The following is a 6,000-nucleotide window of genomic DNA, read 5'->3' as shown; positions in this document are numbered from 1 at the left end:
TTACAGTCTCAAGTCTTTTTTGGTTTAATGCGACAAGCTTTGCTCATCATCATTTGGCAATTATCTGATATTTTTCACCTCTCAAGCTCTGTCAGGATGGAGTCAGTTGGAGTTGGATGTCAGATGCACATTTTCAAGCTTCTCCAGAAATATTTGATTGGGTTCAAGGCAAGCTCAGGCTGTGGCTGGACCACTCAAAGACATTCATAGAGTTGTCTATAAGCCACTCCTTCTGTGTGCTTAGGGTCATTATCCTGTTGGAAGTAGAACATTCTGCCCAGTCTGACGTTCTGAATGCTCTGGACTGGGTTTTCAATAGGGTTTCTCAATATTTTGGTGCATTGAGCTTTTCTTCTATTCTGATTAGTCCTGCTGAAAATCAGCCCAACAGCATGAGGCTGCCACCAGCACACTTTACTTATGGGATGGTACTCTGCAGGTGAAGAGCAGAGCTGGTTCCCTTCAAACATGATGCTTAGAATTGAGGTTCATCAGACCAGTTCATTGTTTCTCAGAGTCTGAGGGTCCTTTAGGTGCTTTTTTTGTAAATTCCAAGTGTGTCTTCACTGAGGATAGGATTGAGTTTGGCCACACCGCCATAAAGCCCAGATCGGTGGAGTGTTGCAGTGATGTTTGTCCTTCTGTAGTTTTCTCCTATCTCCACATATTATCATGGAGATCAACTAGAGTGACCATCAGGTTATTCCTCACCACTCTAACCAAAGCCCCTCTCCGTCAATTGCTCAGTTTGGCCAGGAGGCCAGCTCTAAGAAGAATCCTGGTTGTTTCAAACTTCTTCCATTAAGGGTAACAGAGACTACATGCTTCTGTGACCCTTCAATGAAGCAGAATATTTTTCTGAATTCTTCCCCAGATGTGTGGCTTGACGCAAACCAGTTTCTGAGCTCTACAGACAGTTCTTTTGACCCCAGGGCTTGGTTTTTGCTCTGATATGCATTATCAGCTGTTGGACCTTTTATTAAGACGTGTGTGGCTTTCCAAATCATGCCCATTCAATTGAATTTGCCACAGGTTACCTTCACTCAAAGTCTAGTAACACCTACAAGCAATATGAATGCTCCTGAGCTAAGTTCCAACTGTCCCAGATAAGGTTATGAGTACTTATGCAATGGAATCATTTAAGTTTTTTAATTTGAATAAATTTACCAAGATGTTAAAAACCTTTTTTTTTTCTTTACCATTATAGTGTATGGAGTGTAGATTGATGTGGAAAAGGAATTTAAAGCAGTTTAACATAAGGCAGCAACATAAAACGTGAAAATTAAGGGGTATGAATACTTTCGCAAGGCACTGTAAATATATTTTATATTGCAAAACTTACCACAACCCCAATACACACACACACACGCACGCACACGCACACACACACACACACACACACACACACAAAAAGGCGGGGACTCCCCAACTTACATGCTGCTCTCTTGCTGAGCTCCCTTTCAGACCTTAAGAAGAACAAATGAATCAGTTGTTGTTGAGTTAAATTTATAATATTTTAATTAATCATTTAATATTCATACTATAAAGTGTAATTACAATCGTAGTTTTGTCTCTGTTGTAGTCTTGTAGGTAATAATCTACTGGATTGATGTTAATAGAGTCAGTTGGTGTGTGAAGCTGCTTCATGCTTTAGTAGAGCAGCAGTGCTTTGCTTCTAATCAAAATCATCATATATTCAGTCCATGTGCTGAAAAAATCTATCTGCCTTTTAGCAGTACTGTTATTTACTGTGAAGCAAAGTTTTATTTCAATTTTGATTGAACCAAAATATTATTGACACACAGAGGTGGAAAGAGTACGAAAATATTCTACTCAAGTAAAAGTACCATTACATTAATTAAATTTTACTTAAGTACAAGTAAAAATACCAGTCTAAAAATCTGCTCAAGTAAAAGTAAAAAGAAGCTCATTTAAAATGTACTCAGAATAAAAATTACTTAGTTACATTTTAACAGTGGGAGGGAAGGCAAAACTGGGATAGGCCAAGGGTGTCAAACTCAGCTCCTGGAGGGCCACAGGCCCGCACAGTTTAGATATAACCCTAATTAAACCCATCTGATTCAGCTAATCTAATCATTTAGGCTTATTTGAAAACTACATGGTATGTGTGTTGGAGCAGGGTTGGAACTAAACTCCGCAGGGCTGCGGCCCTCCAGGAACTGAGTTTGACACCCCTGGGATAGGCCTATTAATCTCAAACTAGTTGTTTTTAATTAAAGGAATCAGTTATTTAGAATAAGACATATGGGTTTCCAGGCAAATTAAATCAGTATCAACAAAATTCATCTTTGCAATGCAAAAGAAACACAGAAGCGGCATTTAGATGTATTTACACACTGTTTAATGCAGGACATGAATGCATTTAACCTGCAGTGACAAATAATGTTTTGATATATAAGACATAAAATGTTGAATAATCATTTGAAATTATAAAAAAAAAAAAAAATGAAAAGATACTTTAAATGTGAAATTAAAACCGCCAGTAGGTGTCACTGTTAATAAGTGAGTCATTACGATTGAACCGAATCATTTAAACGGTTGATTGATTCATTCAGGAACGAAACACCGTCATTGCTCAGAGACGCAAAACAGTGCTGTGGCTGTGTTTGGGATTATTTTTGTTGACGAAATAGAGCAAAAACAGGCAACATGGTGTATAAGACGCAAGTCTCTTAATTAACTTATAGATTTTTTTTACAACAGTTCAAAAAACAATATGTAATCATGCTGATTTTTGGAGAAAAAACAGCACTCTACCTTTTATCAGAAGCACTGTGAAACTGCAATACAGAAATACAAATGTACATATTAATAAACCTATTAATAAATCTACCTGCTTTCTTAAAGGAGCAGCACATCAATAGTTATATCAATAGGTGTGATATATGAAAAGTGCTGAGCACGTCCGTCTTTGGCTCAGCACCAAGCATAATGCGAAAGCACAGTTTGAATCTGGCAGTTATGTCACATCATGTCGCGTTGTCATTTCACTGTACATTCTCTCCTTAGTGGTCAGCTGCTGCAGCCAAAATCGAAATCGTTGACACTTTAAATGCAGTTTCGGTATTTTATATTTTGTTCCTGGAGTTCATAAAGTTTGCAAAGTGTTTTGCACTAAAAATATCATTTTCTAATCTCACCTCTTAAATGTGTATATATCAAGAATATTTTGATTATCCATTTCATGATTCCTTTAGCACACATGACTCCTTTAGCACACAAAACAAATATTTTTCACATCTCCAAAGCAAAGAGAGGTCATACTCTAATGAAAATAATACTTTTGCACTCTTGGATGAAACACTGACATCTGTTTTACACAGTATGGATTATTGTATTATTTAGGCTCTCTTTGGCAACTAACTCCAAACTTGTTTTAAAATTTGAATGTTATCAATCTCATTTCTTACAGACTCAAAAAGACACACCCATGCATCGGAGGCACTGAGATCAAGGTCTGCATGGCACAGAAGTTAAAAGATCTGAGGAGACGAGCAGAAAGGTAATCTTCAGATGATCCAACATCAGTCTATTCCTCAGTCTATTTTGTGATTTATTCACAAATTGTCAAAAGTGCTTTTTATAAAAGAGACGCATCACTCTTATAACAGTTGTTTTAAGCCAAGATGAAAACGACATTGCTGTTCACCAGCATTTTGTGTTTCCATAGCATATTCACAAAACATTTAATGACACTATTAACAATACAATTACAAATTAATAATAATAATATCACTAAAAATATAGGCTTAATAGCTAACAGTCTTTAAATCCGAACACAGCAAATCAGTTATCTGTGAAAATCAAAAGCAGCTTCAAACACCTTTTTTTCAACCTTAAAATAAAACGTATATCATGAAATCAAAAAAGTAAAAGTAAAATTGCAGATTTTAAAAATTACTTTAAAAAGTAGAAGTACACAAAAAAGCTACTCAATTACAGTAACGTGAGTAAATGTAATTCATTACTTTCCACCTCTGTTGATGCATCAATGCTTATGTATAATGTAGACTGTAGTATGTTGAGGTTTAGCTACACAATATGGATTAATGTCTGTTTATTTTTGTCTTTCTCCTACAGAATAAGGGATGTTTGGACCGTTAGCCAACAGAAGCGTGAGGACAGACATTAGCTGTAATGATGGACATCTGCTGATGCACAGGTAAAACTTAAAACAGTTCAGTATGTGCTGTTTGCTTGTAAATGTGTAGGTTACCATCATTTATTTTTTGAAGGTGCACCCCTTTGAAAAGCAAATGATGGCAACCTAAGTAGGTGGGGATATTATAGCAATTTTTTTCCAGGGAAGAAATATAACCCCTGCTGGACTGCCATGATCCCCCACACCACTCATATCATGGAGGTCTGGCTGTACTTAAACCAGCAACCTCTGAAACCATGAGGTAGCGCTCTTACCACTGAGCCACAGAGGCTTGTTCCTCACAGCGCATCTTCTTCCAAAAACGTAGCCGAGATGAACTTGAATCTTTCTACAGAGGTAACATGATTGTTTACATCAGGGGTGTCAAACTCAGTTCCTGGAGGGCCTCAGCCCTGCAGAGTTTTGTTCCAACCCCGCTCCAACACACAAACCACCTAGTTTTCAAATAAGCCTGAAGGAATTGATTAGCTAGATCAGGTGTGTTTAATTAGGGTTGCATCTAAACTCTGCAGGGCTCCGGCCCTCCAGGAACTGAGTTTGACACCCCTGGTTTACATGTTAGCGCGTCTCAGAGCTTGGTTTCGCGTGGATGATTATTTTAGCGCGTGATGTGTGGGCATGATCATATTATAGGTGAGCTCAGACGGGAAGGACTGGACCTCGCGTTGGTTTAATACGGATTATTTTATCAGAGAATATTTGTTTTCGATATGACTTACTTCAGTTAAGCTTTCTTTAGATATACTGTATTTCTCATGTCATTTTCGTTCATTCTAGTGACTCGTTTCAGGAAGATATTCACGGAGACTGAGAATGCAGAAAGCACACCCTATTTGTTTTCTTTATTTTACAAAACCAAAAAAAAAAAAAAAAAAAAAAAAGAGAGAGGTTTTGTTGATATTGGGAGTGAATCAGGTATACAAATAACAGCCCTACTTATGTATTTTTTTTCAGTCAATTATTGAAATTAATGAAAGAACTATGAGTTTAGCTTTTTAGGGTATTTTTTAGGTTTGATAACTTGAAAAGTAAACTTGAAAGTAAAGTAATTGGTAATCTGATTACTTTTTAAATGCAGTAATCAGATTGTAATCAAATTACAATTTTAAAGAAGTAATTGGATTTTTATTTTTTTAGTAATTTACCCAACAAATCACTAGATTTGAGTGCAACAGAAGTTTTGGTTTTAGGGATTTTTCCTCTGCTGCAACCCCCCTCAAGTTTGGTGTCCCTCAGGGGTCTATTTTAGCTCCTCTATAATTTTTTTTATATACTTTTTTATACACCATCCTGCTTTGTCTTTCCATTGTTTTGCAGATGACATGCAATTATATATGCCACTGAAAGTGAATGATTCCAATGCCCTAAAACCTCTATTGGATTGCTTAATCTAAAATGTTGGATGTCATTGAACTTCTTAAATTTAAATGAATCCAAAACAGAGATTGTTGTATTTATTAGTCCTTCCAATGGTTATGAAACTCAGAATCTTAATTTCGAGCCGTTATCTTGCTTTCACAAACCATTTGTAAAAACCTGGGTGTGCTATTTGATCATTCCCTTAAGTTTAATAAAGACATAAACTTCTTCTACCATCTCAGGCTTTTGGCAAAGCAAAGCCTTGGCTCTCTTGCAAAGATTTTGAAAAGGTAATCCATGCCTTTATCTCTACCCGTCTTGACAACTGCAACTCTCTCTAGAATAAACAACATACACTCACCGGCCACTTTATTAGGTACACCTGTTCAATTGCTTGGTAACACAAATTGCTAATCAGCCAATCACATGGCAGCAACTCAATGCATTTAGGCATCTAG

Source organism: Barbus barbus (genome assembly GCF_936440315.1).
Source record: "Barbus barbus genome assembly, chromosome: 42".
Lineage (NCBI taxonomy): Eukaryota > Metazoa > Chordata > Actinopteri > Cypriniformes > Cyprinidae > Barbus > Barbus barbus.
This window is presented reverse-complemented; position numbering follows the sequence as displayed.